This window comes from Amaranthus tricolor, chromosome 14 (genome assembly GCF_026212465.1).
Source record: "Amaranthus tricolor cultivar Red isolate AtriRed21 chromosome 14, ASM2621246v1, whole genome shotgun sequence".
NCBI lineage: Eukaryota > Viridiplantae > Streptophyta > Magnoliopsida > Caryophyllales > Amaranthaceae > Amaranthus > Amaranthus tricolor.
This window is the reverse complement of record NC_080060.1, coordinates 12,688,053-12,705,041: the sequence shown is the minus strand read 5'-3', so window position 1 is coordinate 12,705,041 and position 16,989 is coordinate 12,688,053. Positions and strand designations below refer to the sequence as shown.

General features: G+C 34.1%; 1 protein-coding gene across 1 annotated transcript in view; it reads left to right on the top strand.

The window, feature by feature from the left end:
- Positions 1–4,262: 4,262 nt before the first annotated feature.
- LOC130799564 (uncharacterized) overlaps positions 4,263–16,989 on the top strand; it is a 32,761-nt gene continuing 20,034 nt past the window's right edge. The window contains exon 1 of the mRNA XM_057662696.1: positions 4,263–4,381. The gene's annotated coding sequence lies outside the window, so the exon portion shown is untranslated. The remainder of the gene's footprint in view (positions 4,382–16,989) is intronic.

Below are 16,989 nucleotides of genomic sequence, written 5' to 3'. Positions count from 1 at the left end.
TTTTTTGTACTCAATTAGATCTTATTGATCTTGAAGTGTTAGTTCATAAGAAAATCTTGCATGATTGATCTGATGCAAATGAGTTTCAGATGTTAACCTTATTTTTAATGTATACAGGGCAAACAGGAGCACCGTACCTTCATCCTAGTAACCATCCTCCAATGCGGCATGGATATCAAGTAATAGTTCCTTCTTAAGCACTACTCCTCTCTCTTATTATTGGCCTCATTTGACGAAAAAAAACTCACATTTAGTTAAACGAGACAAATTATAAGTGACAGAGTAGTACCTTCATTGCATGCATACTTGACCTTTTAGCTTGTTGTTCATAATGTCATACCAAATGTATATCTGCAATGGCTGTAAACTGTACTGGTTGATAGTTGATATATATGGTTTGTTGCATCAATTGCTCCTCCTTTGCTACCACTTAACAAGTTAACAGAGATAGGATGGATAATTGAGATTAGTGTCATTTGGACTAGTACATCAGCTATTATTACTTCATCTACATTTGGTGTTGAACCACCTCCTTAGTAATATTGACAGGCAGACTATTATCAAATCATCATCATTAACTATCTTCCTCCATCTGAACATTCATAGGAAACAAACAACACAACTCACCCCACTTCCATGGCTCTTTCATTCCATCACCTTCAATCTCTCAATCTTCATACATCATTTCAAGTATTTTTCTCTCTCCTTCAAAAAACCTTTTTTTCTTCTCAATTTTATAAGGCTTTTTAATTGTTTCTCATCCTTATTCCAGATCTAGTGTTTTTATGTGAATCCATTATTGGATGCGGATAGTCGTACTTTTTTACTTGTGCTGGGTTTTTTGACTTCTTATTTGAGTGGGGATTTTTAGATGGTCTCTTGATTGGGTGGGCTAAATCATTTTTAAAATTTTTGATAGTTCGTTGTTGTAATGGTTTTCATTTATGTTCATGGTGTTTATTGGTAGTTTTAGGTTTGTTTGGTGTTTTTGGTGGTTCGATTTTGATGGTAGGTAGTTTTAGGTTGTTTGGTGTTGGCTGCGGTTTGATTATGGTGGTTGGGGATTTGGAGTTTGGGAGTTGTATAGGCAGAAATTTATATGGTGTTAGGGATGGTGATCTAGTGGTGTAGTCATCCTTGACGGTGGACTCTCGGAGTTGGCTATGAACTTACAGTGGTGGTTGATTTCACTGTTGGTGAATTGTGTTGGTGGGCCCATCTTTTTTGTTCTAGTGTGGTAACCTTACTAAACTAAGGGCATTTAAGTAACTCTGTCACTATGGGTGTTGTCTGTTTTATTTTATACCGAAAGCGTAAGGATAATTGTAGTACTTATTGGTCGACACAGGGAGACAACAATTGATATGAATTTAGTTCAACTAATTTGCAAGGATAAAGAGTAATTGTTGTGAATGAGTTTTGATGTTTGGTGAAGAACAATCAACAATAAATGCACAAAGAACTACCCAAAAACAGAGCACAACAACAATAGACAACAAACACAAGATTTATGAGGTATCTATGGATACCTCCCCCTCAAACAAAGATTACTTTCATTAATATACTCAACAATACATCAATGACAAGCCTCACAACCTTTGAGAATACTCTCTCAAAGAAAATATTGAACCTTTAATATCAATTTCACACAAGCAACCTAATACAAGGAAGAAAGAACTCTCATGGCTAAACCCTAGTTGTTTCTATGTATTAGGCTCTCCACACTTGTTCTAATGATGTTTTAAGACCCTTATATAACCCTAAGACCAAAGGGCTTAAAGCCCAAGCAAAACTGCAACAAAAACAGAAACTGACGCTGAGATGGAGATGTTGCTCGCTAAGTTCATGTAAAATCAAAATAGCAATGATATTCTCCACAACATTCCACAAATTTGTGCAAAAATTAATCAAGAATTGAAAATGTTGATATATGATTGAAATGCACACTTATCAGAGATCAGAAAATCAAATTCCACGATTAAATGCAATTCATAATTGATTATGATTTGTAATTGGAACAACAAAACAAATATTTAAAAGAATTGGAAACTGAATTCGTCCTTGTTATTGCCAATTCCAAACAAAATTGCAATATACTTGATTTTTGTAAACTTCACCAGAATGATGAAAATGTCACCTGTATTGCTGTGGGTTTCGTGTTTTATTCTTCGTGTCCCTCTTCTGCAGCCTTGCTCTGATACCAAGTTGATGCGTGAATGCCTTTAAGCTTTCCAAGATTCCACCTAGGTGTTCAAGAATGCGTCTGATGGTCTTGTTGAATACTCCAAACCCAGATACACCCTTCTGATCTTCAGGAACAGAAGGTTGACCAGAACAAATCCAAAGGATTGGTTCTGTGACTTGGACAGAAACATATTGGTCTACACTCAACCAATTGGCCTCTTCCTCACACTTGGATTAAGATTCACTCTCTCAATCTTTGTGGAAATTTGAATACACTCCTTGCTTCACTCACAAGGAACACACACAGGTCAAGAAATACTTCCTGTATTCCTCCTTTGAACAATTGTCAATGCAATCACTTTTGTGTTTATCGAAATCAAAATCAAAAGAAATATACAAATGAAGTGAGGATCCTTTATATAGGCCTCACAAGGATCTTAACGGCTATATTAGCCTAACTAACTTGCTTAACAAAATCAAGAATGCACGTGCTAACATATGCACAACAAAATAGAATTAAAAGGCTTATTTTTGTTTGCTGACTGAACTAGCCTTAACCTACTGATTGTACACCTACTATTAAAAGTGTCCTGGATCCTGCTGTGCTTGGGCCGTGAATGGTGGTTGATTGGAGGGTTGTTGCAAGGTTGGTTGTGCTCTTGTTTTGCTGCACATGCTCATCAGCAGGTACGTCAGAAGGCATCTCAGGGGCTGGTCCATCAGTAGGTTCCTCATCAGTGTATGCTTCTGCTTGTGTTGTTTGTGATCCTATTGCAAATGGATCAATAAGAAAACCACCAGTCTCAACTGAAATTAGGGCATTCTCGGCCGAGAGTGGGCGACTTCGACCGAAGCCCATAGAGTCTCGACCGATGTTGTAAGTGATTTTATTTAAAAGTTTTTCTTTAATACAGTTTGTAAGATTGCATTTTTAATATTTTTAATGTTTTTCTATAATTCATATACTCTTGCCGTTCTTGCTCATTTGAGCCTTGAGGTTCAATGAAACTATTTAGTTATGGTGAAAATCCAATGATTTAGGTTAGACTTCAGAGTGTTTATATGAATATCATCTAGATCTTTCTTCTTTTCTTTGTAGTATAGTTTGTTACATTGTGGTGCATTTTGTTTTCTTAAAAATTGTCTCCGTGTTTTGAATACTTCTGTTTGATTGTATTTTAGGACTTGATTGCATTTGGTGCCTTAGACCTACACCATATAGAGGACAAAGCATAATATGAAGTGATTAAAATTTTCTTTCTGATGCTTTATTTGGAGCTGCTGTAAAATTGTATGTCGTTACTTGTTAGCGTGTTGCTTTCTTTTGAAATCTCCTTTATGGAAACATATTGAACATCTTTGTATAAAACAATGGTGTTTGGATTCTATTTCAACCATTTTGTCCGATATTTTCAAGTCTAATGTAAGTGATTTTTCTTTGAACATTTTATGAATTATTGCGGAACATATTGCTAATTGATGAATTTTTTAGTGTTTCATTTATATATTGAACATCTTTGTATAAAACAATAGTATGTAAATATCTGTCAACTGCAGTAAATGACCACCAGGTCCCGCAAACAAGCAATTCCGACAAAACGTCAAAAATAAGCGCAAAACGGGATGCAGAACATCCACAAGAAATAGATTGCCGCTTAGGTACACTCTTTGTTTTAAAAAGTGCCCCTCGGGCGCAGGGTGCACCAAGGCGCTAGCCAAAACGCCTCATTCACTCCAGACGCAACGCATATACAAAGCGGTGGAAAAGGCGCGCCTAGAGCGCCTCATGAAGCTCGAGCCCTTTTATCAAATAATAAACTTTAGAAGGTGTAAAAAACTCATGCATATTACTGAATATGCCCTTCAAATTTAATGATGTAGAAGAAAAAAATTTAATTTTTTGCCCTAGAAGTCAGAATTGAAGGAAGGAAAAAACCTAAACTCTCTCTCGATTCTCTCTCAATTCTTACTGCTACTCCAGTTGCAAAAACGCCTCATTCACTCCAAGCGCAACACATATACAAAGACGGTGAAAAAGGGGCGCCTCATGAAGCTCGAGCCATTTTATCAAATAATAAATTTTAGAACGTGTAAAAAACTCGTGCATATTACTGCCCTTCAAATTTAAAAAACCTAAACTCTCTCTCTTGATTCTTGCTGCTGCTCCAGTTGCCATTGCTGCACAGTGCACATCCAGGTATGTTGCTTCTCCTATCTTCTTCTCTCTCGATTTTTTCTTCTGTTGATTTTTCGACGGCCATTATTCTTGCTTGCTGCTCGCCATTTTTCTCTGTCGAAACTTCTTGATTGTTGCTCGCTATTTGTTCTTCTGTGTCAATTTATTCAACCGCCTCTTTCTCCCTTACATTTTCTATTCTTGAATGTTATTCTTTTCTCTCTTATTGTATTCTTTTAAATGTCTTCTTTTCTCTGTCTGATTTCTTAATGTAATTTCAGTTGTATTCTTTTAATGTTATTTTATCCTCGACGTTTTTTTTCTTTTAATGTTATATGTATTCTGTTGTATTGTTTAGGGTTATTTCTATCATTATTTCAGTGTTAATGTGAAATGCAGCACAGAATTGAGCATAAGTCAAGATATGGTCAACATTATTGTGTCTAAATAGCATAACTGCATAACATTATTACCCATTTCTGTGTCGGGTTGTACGGAACACAAGAACTCAGATGTCCAAGACTCAAAGGACATGTGCCAAATATCCATCCATCCCCCCAACCCACATGTATCCATCAAAGCAGTAAAGGACTCAAGGAGATTCATTCTTTCCAAAATATTAGTACAAACAAATCGGGTTTGTTGAATACCTCTTTGTTTGAATGCTTGAAACTTGTCGAATTGCTCTTGAGATTTGAAGATGACTTTGTGGAACTGAGCATCGTACCAATCTCTTGGCCCGGTTACTCGGGCCTCACATCCTCCTCTATTGCAGCCCTTCTGGAACTACTAGCAGCGTTGCTTTTTGACCCACCATCTTTACCCTTAGTGCGCTCCCTTGTAGATCTAGACCTTTTGTCTCTAGCCATGGTAGAAGTTGGGGATAGTAGAGAAAGTGGGAAGATGAAAGATTTGAGTGAGAGAGTGAGAATGGAAAGAGAAAGAGATGTAGTTGTGAGAGTTGACTTTGAGGGTGGTTAGAGTGGTGGTTTGTGGTGGTTTTATTGATTGTGAGAGTGGTAGTAAGATGTTTAGAGAGAGAGAAGAGAAATCGGATTTGGGTAAGAATGAGAAAGGGTGTGAAGTTTTGTGAAAAAGGGCGGATCTTTCTGTATAAGGGTCAGTCTCGACCGAGACTGGGTTGGCTTTGGCCGAAGTTGGCTCAGTCTCGGCCGAGATTAGGGTAGCTTCATTCGAAATTTGTTGTTCTGCAAAAGATCTTGGTGAAGTTGGGGTTGATCTCGGGCGAGATCTGTCACTCTCGGTCGAAGTGGGTATGGTCTAGAGCGAGACTATCCACTTTTCTATGCAACAAAAATTTCCCACACAGGATAAGTCTCGCTTGAGATTGTTTGACTTCGGGCAAAGCCGCGGTAATCTCGGTCGACATTAGGTAAAAATTGATGCACCCAAATTTCAAACTTTCACAAAATTATACCCACAACTCTCAACTTGCTTCTAAAGTTCCTCCTTAGGCCATAGGTACTTTAGAAGTATACCCAAATTTCAAGACTCAAAGAATGTACATATGCGGGTTGCCTCTCGAAAACGTTATTTTTAACGTTGGTAGCTCGATGAAGTTGCTAACACTCAAGAAGCCTCCAATGGGGCAAGGAACAATGTCTTCTTGCCTTCAATCTTTGAACCAACCACATAATGCTTAGCTCGGTGACCATTTACCTTGAAAGTACCTCTTTCACCATTAATTTCAAGTGACCGATAAGGAAAGACCCTAGTTACGGTGTAAAGTCCTGTCCATCTTGATCGCAATATCCTAGGAAATAGTTTCAAACAAGCATTGAACACAAGAAGCGGGTCACCAACCTCAAACTCGCATTTAGAAATACACTTGTCATGCCACACTTTAGTCTTCTCTTTGTATATCATTGAGCTCTCATAAGCATTCAATCTAATCTCCTCAAGTTCATTGATGTCTGAGAGACGGTTCTCACCAGCACTGTTAGATCAAAATTCAAAGCCTTGATAGCCCATAACGCTCTATTTTCACCGGTAGGTGGCATGCTTTACCAAACACAAGGCGATATGGAGTGGTCCCTATAGGTGTTTTGTAATTCGTCCGATAAGCCCAAAGAGCATCATTGAGCTTGTGTGCTCGAGCTTTCCTTACGCGAGTCATGATCTTCTCAAGAATAGACTTAATCACTCTATTAGTTATCTCCACTTGCCCACTTGTTTGTGGGTGATAGGGCAATATAAAACGGTGATGAACCCCATACTTCTTAAGCAAGGCCTCGAACTTGTTCTCGATGAAATGAGTAAAACTATCATTAATAGGGATCCGGGGCACAACAAAACGGGAAAAGATGGTATTCTTGAAGAGTTTGCACGCCACTCTAGCATCATTTATTGAAGTTGTAATAGCCTCCACCCATTTGAACACATAATCACAAGCCACCAAGATATACTTGCTGCCATAAGAAGAAGGAAACGGGCCTTGGAAGTCAATCCCCCAACAATCAAATATTTCAACCTCAAGAATAAAGTTGAGGGGAATCCTATTTCTTTTGGAAAATTTCCCAACCCGTTGGCATCTATCGCACGCTTTGATAAACTCACGTGTATCACCATGTACATGTAACATCCACGAAATATGAAGGCAAAGGCTAACTGTAATTTAGTATTAATCAAGCGGAAGCTCACTTTTGCCAGCACAATTAAAGGGGTTACTTAAAGGTTAAACCAATATCAAAGTAAAATACTTGAACCAAAACCAAATCAATATAACAGAAGTCTTAAATGTCTCAAAATAAAGGAAAATTACAACCAAATTGAATTGAAGTTCATAAGTTCAAACTTACAACTTTAAATAATTCAAATCTTTCTAAGATGTCTAATAATATCTCTCAAATTCATAAAAGCTAACTTAAGAACATAATGAAGATAATGAAGTCGTACTCCTACACAAGTCCAATCCTGACTTCTCCTCTAACACTTCTTCGAGGTTGATGCGAGTATGGAGTGCGATGATCCAAGAACCCCCTTAAAGCCTTCAAGATTGATGCCACGACCCCTCGTGACACACAAAGAACAGATAAAACCTTCTGTTTTGTATGAAAACAGAAGGGTGACGAGAACAATTCGGATGAATGGTTCTATGTCGTGGATGGAGACAATGAATCTTCACTCGATCCCTGGCCTCCTCCTCACACTAGAGTCGAGATTCACTCTCTCAACCTTCGTGGAAATGACTGAATACTTCCTTGCTTCACTCACAAAGATGATACTCAGGATTGTAATTGCACCAATTACTTGAATAAGATTTTCATTAACCAAAACTGAATTTTATTACAATGAGCATGCCCTTTATATAGAGCTTTTCTTAACGGCTAGTTGGGGAGCCTAACAAACTTAACTACCCCGTGCCTATTTATTAAAACACGTGCAAACAAGAAAATAAAACAGAACAAAAAAATAGCCTAAGTGTTCTGAAATCAGCCACTATCAAACAGCTGGCGAACACGTGACCTTGGAGCTGATCTTGTGGGTTTTGTGAGGGCTCTCTGTGCTAACTCTGAGTCTTGGCTTCTTCTTTCATGTCTAAAGATGCCATTCTTTGAAATCCCATGCTCATACACACACCAGGCTAGACGTTCCAATGCTCGCAAGGTGGGCTGCCAGGCAGGTCGATGTCTTTGCTGTTCTGTTGCTTGCTGACCTGGGAACAGCCTTTTGTTCTGTCTGATGTTTGCTGGAAGGCTTCCTTGTGTTTCCTCTTGCTCTTGCCATGCTTTCATGTTCATGTTTAGTCCATCTTGAAGTTGATCTCCTTCCTTCAAGCTATGATCAGCATGTTTAGTACATGGAGGTTCAATGGGCTTTATTAGTGCTTTGATACAATTATGTACGTATTTGATATTGAATTGTGAGCTCTTCATAATTGCATCAGAGGTGGCATGGGGATTACTCTAAAACAAAATCATTGAAAAACACACAAAAGCATAGTTTCAGCAAAAAGGCCGAGTATTCAACACTAGTGTCCGTCATGTCATAAAACTTTTGTTTGAGATAATTAAATCTTGAAATCATAAAATCAATTTTTTTGTTTTTACTCAAATCAATGGTTCAAAAGCTGCTCAGTAACTTCCAAAACAATATGGTTTCTTATTAGCAGTATATATTATTTAGCTGAATGGTACTAACATTGAGTTCATTCTATGACTCTTTTGGTAGGCGATCCACCATTCGCGCGCGACAGACTAGATTCTAATAGAATGGTATTGTGTTAAAATCAGGCATAACCTTTGTTATGCCTAACCACATACACAACCATTGTTGTGACGAATGTACCCAGCACTTTCATTTGTTCATATATATACATCATTCATATTACTTTACTTGATATTCAACATTTTCACCACTTGGTATAAACATGCTTTTCATTGTAGTATCATGACTTATAATTGTAAATATTTTTCCATGCGGTCAACATGTTTTGGTAAAACATAATTCATAACTTTTTCACATGGGATTAAACATACTTGCTTGTGAAATCATCAAACACATCATGTATAAATACTTGTATTATATTAGGGCATCACTACAAAGAATGGAAAAAAAAACATCTTTTACAACTTACTTACAAACAATACAATTTCAAGGGATTTACTAAAATGTTTTTAAAGACTTGATTCAACTCATTTCAAGTAAAATAATAAAATTTCAAATAGTTATGAATTTGATTCAAAACAACCAAAATATTTTTCATATATCATATATTTATTAAATAAAAGATTTCATAGAATTAACGATTTTTCAAAAAATTTGCAATTTATCGGTAATCAAAACAACAATTTATAAAAAGAAAATAAAATAATACTCCAACAATTAATTACGTTTATCATATTTTAAATAATTAATATAGCCATTTTTACCAATAAAACGATAAAATTCATTAAAGTCCATTAATGTCCAAGAGAATTAATCTAAGGGTTCTAATATCTACCTACTGTCCATATTAGTGTCTCATTAAAATTACAAGTCAAAATGATTGTAACCGTCCCGAATTATGAAGGCAAACACTAACTGGAATTTAGTATTAATCAAGCGGAAGCTTACTTTTGCCAACACAATTGAAAGGTTACTTAAAGGTTAAACCAATATCCAAGTAAAATACTTGAACCAAACTAAAGCAATATAACGGAAGTCTTAACTGTCCAAAATAAAGGAAAATTACAACTAAATCGAAATAATTCCAAAGTTCAAATTACATCTTTGAAATATCCCAAACCTAAACTACTAAACTTTAGTCTCTCAAATACAATAAAGAGATCTAAACAAAAGGGAGTCATACTCCAACTCGAGTTCATCTTCCGCTCGCATATTAATTCTCCGTCGAGGTGCCATTGGGGTTTACTCTAAAAACAAAACCATTGGAAAACATACAAAGTATATTTTCAGCAAAAAGGCTGAGTATAAACACACTAGTGTTCGTTAAACAAGTTATTAAAACTTTTTGATTTGAGTGAATTCATTTTGAAAAATGCTTTTTCATTTGATAAATCATATTATCATTCAAACTTAGTTCAATGGTTTTATAGTAATTCCAAGTTTTCATTTTTCATCATAAATCATAAGATCTTAATGGATCCAAATTAATTTCAATTTCATATCATAAGTTTGCATGGGTACTCTATGAGTCATCATCTGACTCGTTTGGTGGTCGGTTTACCGTCCGTGACATGTCCGGCAAGTGTAACACAATGGTATGGTGTACAATACGCGCTTAGCATTGGTGAGCCGTTTAATCATGCACACTACATTTGTTGTGGCATATGTACCTTCCATTTAGGCTAAAACATTTTTGTATACAATATATTTCTTGGAATTTCAATAGCCTTTGAAAGTCAAAAAAAAAATATCAACTTTTTCCGTATGATAAATATATTTTATTTGCAACATAGCAAAACCAAATCATAATCTTTCCCACCTGGGTAAAACATGCTTTAGCATAATCATATCATCAAACATAACCTTTGTATTATATTGGAGCATCACTAACATGTATGAAAATGCATCGAAATAAAAAGTAGTTAAAATTCAATATGGTTTTTCAAGGAAACCACTAAAATATTTCGTTTCAATCTTTCTTAAGTAAAGTAAATATAACTTACAAGAGTTTTGAAATTCATTCAAAACAACCAAAATATAGTTCACAAGTTTATAAAATCATTATGATAGAAAATTCATAAAACACTCTTTTCTCAAATACTCGGTAATTTTGTCGGTAATAAAATCAATAATTGATTTACAAAATACATAGTAATTCTCCAACAAGGCCCAAATTAATTTAGTCTTTATAAAACCTTATTTATAATGAATGAAGGTTGTCCCATCAGATTATAATTAGTTATACCAATTTATAACGATTTTACGATTATTTTCGACAATTTAAGTATTTATCGTTATTTAAATGATGTCTTAAATCCGTAAAATTATAAATCATCTAAGTTAAACTTATTTTACACTATGAGGCAATAGGTTAATGATACAATTATAACTTTTTGATATAGGTGTATCTTTACTCAAATTAGATTATCGATATTACACCTTTTAATAAATAAATAATTTCTATTAACTTGATAAATTAGTAAATAATTAATAATTTATTTCATAAAATTATACCAAAGTTCTGGAAGTCATATAACATGTTTATTAGGTCATTTGAACTTATATAAGTCATGTATGGCATCTTATTATTTTGTATAGACATATTATCGATAAATCAAATAAAATAGGTTTAAAATTATTTGAGTCCGAATTAAATAATATAAAAATTCGATAATGTTCTAGAAAGTATTTTAAGGGGTATAAAATTTTAAATAACCATTAAAAACCGTGTGGGGTATTTTTAATAATTAATGTCGTTATTTTACCGATAAAACGAATAGAATTTATTCAAGTTCATATATGGTCACGAAAATCTATATAAATTTTCTAACATGTATCTACTATTTATATAAGTGTCTCATAAAATTTTCATGTCCAAAAGACGTTATTTAGTATTTATTTTATATTTTATAGTTTTCTAGGTAACCGATTATTAATAACCGAGTAAAAATTATTAAGGTCCTTAAATGTCAACAAAAACTTCCCAAACTTTTAACATATAGCTACTAGAAATTACTTTTAAAATGCATTTCAAATATTTTCCAAGTCCATATAATCATTTCCATCACAATTACTTTCACAAAGTATTGTTAAACATGCCTTTAAACATACAACAATTCATAAAATCGACATGTATAATGCCCACAATAATAATACATGTGATAAATCATTCCATACTCAAAATTATCATTTTGATATCATTTTTCAAGATTTAAAAACTTCTCTTTGGGAATTTTATTTTTTAAAAACAAGTTCATACACAAACTTCCCCAACTTGTTCTTAAATCCTTTAAAAATCACCCCATGTGACATAACTTGACTCCAAGCCTACATAAATATTCCGTAAACTCCCATGTAAGCTCCGATAGGTTATTAGAAGTGGTTTCAACTTTAGGTTCTTGCCCTTCAAGTCTCAACTCCAACTCTTCACCTAAACATATTGCATTCATACAAAAATCAATAATAATTTTGGATTTCTAACATGCACTTAAGTTTTCTTAGTTAGGGTTGTTAAACTAATACTTGTGATGATTTGAACATATTTGGAGTATACTTATTATGTTGAGTAACATACTTAGTCAAGTCCCATAATTTTACTTAAATCCTTTTAAGTAACAAAATTATATGTTTGTGGACTTACTTTTTTTTATGGCCGATTTTTATAGATTTATAAGTGATGATTTTCTTAGTTTTGGAGATAAAATACCCATTTTATAATGATCTTAGTTTATAGAAAGATTCATGTAAAAAAAATATTTTACATGAACAAGTTTTAACAAAAACTAGTGGAATAAAGAAATGAACATAACTTACTCTATACTAGGTGGATTTCTTCAAGTTTGGTGTCTATGGAAAGCTCTTGAGATGAAGATTATTTTTATGGAAGATTTGAGTTTATAAACATAAATTTTCAGAAGTTTTAGATGGGTTTTTTCAAGAAGATTTGATGAGAAAAGAAGATGTTTTAGTAGTTGAAACTTTGAAGGATTGTAGTGTTTGTTCTTGGATGAATTTGGGAGCAATTTGTTGTGGATTATGGCTGAATAAAATGTTTTGAAAATGAAGTGTTTTTCTTCTAATATTTGCCTCTTGCATGCTTATAATGATGCACAACCTTTGAAGAACAAAAGGGGTTTTGAATAGAACAATTTACTTGAGTATGTAAGTGTACAAAGACTAAAAAGAGGGGTACGGGTGCAGCAATGGGGCTGCTGTTGGGGCTGTTTTGGAGGTGATTTTTGTCTCAATTTGGTCTATTATGGTGTAAGAAAGATTTATCTAAGATAGTTTAAAGTTTGGATAAAAATTGTTCTACATGTAACAACTTATGTAACTTGTATTTCATGTCTAAAAATCACTTGTATATATGTATAAAATATTTAATTTACACTTGTATATATGTATAAAATATTTAATTTATCCCCAACATGGTAAATAAAGTTTTCGAGTAAGTATTATAATTATTCCGAAATGTTATGGGTAGTTGCTCAACTTTAAGTTTTACCTCCAAAGTTTATGTTACTTGTTACGATTCATTACTACGTTATGAGTTAACAAGTTTCTAATCATCGTAAAAATTTTTCAAATTACTACCATCACTAATTAAATAATAATTAGTAACGAACAAATATAAAAAAAAAAATTAGGCGCTAAAAAGGACTAGCGAATCTCATTAATAATGCGATTGTTTCAATGATGTCATTTAGTATTTTTTTTATATTTTTCCATTATACCATTTACCGATAAATAATAAACCGATTAAACAAAAATTCATCAAAAATTCTTAAATAATACCTATTGGCCGAAACTTGTTGGGTAATTAAAATGACTTTTTTCATAATTATTTTAATTAATAAGAATATATTTAACACCATTTTACATTTTATAAATAATTTAAGCATTTAAATAACGGTAAAACTCCAACAGTCAATAAACGCAAGGAAAAATCTAAATAAAATTTCCCCAACCTTTTAGTACTTGAATATGCTTAGAAAATATTTAAAAACTATTTCTCAAAACCACATAATTTTGTTCATCATAATTTTCATAATTAAAATATTTTTAAAATTTAATTTTAAGCACTTGTACACTAAAATAATTCATAAAAATCATAAGTATGAAGCCCACAATTATAGCACACATAATAGCTCATCATAAAACATATATTTACCAACACAAATAAATATACAACAATTTTCATATCCTTAAGAACAAAACTTGGGAATTTTCAAAACAATTATTTTATAAAAGTTCCCAATTTGTTTTTGATATATACTTAAAAATCATCCCATATAACTATACCTCGATTCTTAGCTCCAAAAGTGCTCCTTAACCTTCGGTCCAACTTCTTAAGAACTAAGATTCAACTCCTTTGCTACAAACATTTTCAAAGAACCCAAAAATAGCATTATTTTCAGTTCTTTCTATGTAAGTTAATGAATTTTCATTTCTAACTAAAAATTGTTAAATTTTTTTACCCTTTGATATTTTGTCACTTTCGACATGGATTAGTCTTGAGCAACACTTATTGAACAAGTCCCACAACTTGAAAGTTTTTGGCTAGGAAACAAAGATAGGAGATTGTAAGTTGATGGAAGAAAAATGTTTCAAATTTCCTTTTTTTGGCCGAAATTTTAGGACTTCTTAGTAGATTAATTTTCTTAGTTATTATGATGAAATACCCATTTTATATTAATCTTAGTTTATAGAAAGATTTCATGTAAAAAGAATTTTACATGAACAAGTTTTAACAAAACTAGTGAAATAAAGGAATGAACATAACCTACTCTATTCTTGGTGGATTTCTTCAAGTTTGGTGTGTATGGAAAGCTCTTAAATTGAAGATTATTTTAATGAATGATTTGAGTTTCTAAACATAAATTTTTAAAAGTTTAGATGGGTTTTTGAAGAAGATTTGATGAGAAAAGATGGTGTTTTAGTAGTTGAAACTTTGACGGATTCTAGTGTTTGTTCTTGAATGAATTTGAGTGCAATATGTTGGGGCTTATGGCTGAATGAAATGGTCAGAAAATAGAGTGTTTTGCTTCAAATATTTGCCTCTTGCATGCTTGTAAATGATGCACCAGCTTTGGGTAGAACAAAAGGGGTTCTTGGGTAGAGTTTCCAGTTTGTGTATGTAAGTGAACAAAAGGCTAAAAAGGGGTTTGGGACAGCAAAAGATGGCTGATTGTTAGGGCTGTTTGGAGGTGGATTTTGTCATTCATTTGATCTATTATGGTGTAGGAAGGTTTATCTAAGATAGTTTAAAGTGTGGGTAAAAATTGTTGTGCATGTAACAAGTTATGTAACTTGTATTTCATGTTTAAAAATCACTTGTACATGTGTATGAAATATTTAATTTATTCCCAACATGGGTAAATAAAGTTTACTGGTAAGTACTATAATTATCCCGAAATATTATGGGTAGTTGCTCAACTTTAAGTTTTACTTCCAAAGTTTACGTTACATGTTAAGATCATAACTACGTTACGAATTACCAAGTTTCTAATCATCGTAGAAAATTTTCAAATTACTACCGTCACTAATTAAAAAAGAATTAGACGTCAAATTCGTGATTAAAATGAGATTAATTTCTCTGCACTTGGCAAAAAGAAACCGCACTCAAGTACCTTCGTTGTGGTTTTATAAGAAGTTGCATGACCACCACAAGGTAGGCTATGATAATGGACAAGAACGAACTCCATTTTCTCCTGGGTAATACACCTTCAAATCATACCATCCGAACACATGAAAAAGAAGAAAATCATCCCAAAAGTAAGATTTGGTATCATGAAAGAACATCTTTTCATAGTAATTGAGATTGTGTGGTATGCCTCCACTAGCAAGATAATTGACAATGTCGGCATATCAAGGATCACCGAAAGAGGTGATTATAGAGAACAATTGATCGTCAGGAAAAGAATCATCAATAGAAAGCTCATCGTGAGATGACTCCAATGTTAGCCTAGAAAGGTGATCGTTTATTACATTCTTGGCCCCTTTCTTATCCTTGATCTCCAATTCAAACTCTTGGAGCAACAATATCCATCGAATCAACCGGGATTTGGCATCCTTCTTGCCAAGGAGGTACTTGAGAGCCGAATGGTCGGTGTGAACAATGACCTTCGACCCGATCAAATAGGAACGAAACTTCTCCATGGCGAATACTACGGCTATCAACTCTTTCTTAGTTGTGGCATAATTGAGCTAAAGTTTTACTAGCGCAGTATATCGCGTTGAGCTTCCCCATCTTCTTTTGTCCAAGTACCGCACCTACCGCATAATCGCTTGCATCACACATGAGCTCAAATGGTAAGCTTTGATCTGGCGGTTGTATGATAGGTGCGTTATGAGTACCTGCTTAATTTCTCAAAAACTTCCAAACATTCATTAGTAAAAACAAAAGAGGCATCCTTGACTAGAAGCTCAGTTAGAGGTCGCGCAACCTTAGAAAAATCAGGAATAAATCGCCTGTAAAAGCCGGCATACCCGAGAAAACTTCTTATACCGTTCACATTGATAGGTGATGGAAGTTTCTCAATTACCTCAACCTTAGCTCTATCCACTTCGATGTCTCGATATGACACAACATAGCCCAAAACAACCCCAGATTGGATCATGAAGTGACATTTCTCACAATTTAGCACTAGGCCGACTTCTTCACATCTATATAACACTTTCTCAAGATTAGCTACATAATTATCAAAGGTATTACCATGGACCGAGAAGCCGTCCATAAAAACTTACATGCATGACTTAACAAAATCAGAAAATATAGTGGTCATGCATTGTTGGAACATGTTGGGAGTGTTGCACAATCCAAATGGCATTCAGCCATGAGCATAAGTGCAAGGACAAGTGAACGTGGTCTTCTCTCTATCATTGGGATGGACCGAGATTTGGAAAAATCTAGAATATCAATCCAAATAACAAAAGTAAGAATGATTGGCAAGTCTTCCAACATTTTATCAATGAATGGAAGGGGATAAGTGGTCTTTACAAGTTGACGTGTCCAATTTTCAATAATCAATACACATACGCCAACCCATAATAGTCCTAGTGGATACTAGGTCTCCCTTGTCATTTTCAACAATGATCATACCCCTTTTCTTAGGTACGACTTGGACAGTGCTAACCCACTTATTATCGACTATTCGGTAGATAATTCATCACCTCTTTTTTCACTACCACTTTCATATTTTGGTGTTCAACCAATAGGTGGGCCCAGTGTCACATGATTCGGTGGTTTTACCCATGAATCACGATTCGGTTCAATCGACCCGAACCGGGCTTCGTTTGCCGATTGAATCGCCTTGATGAGAGATTTAGATCGCTGGCGACAACGTTCTCGTTTGCAAAGATAGAAGCTTTCTCCAACTTTAAGATTTAACACCAAGAAAAGAGAAGAAAACTGAAAAAAATTGAAAAGAAGAAGAGAGAAGGACATAAAATAAAGAGAGAGAAAACTTACATGAAGGCTGAAGGCAGGAAGGCTCATGTTC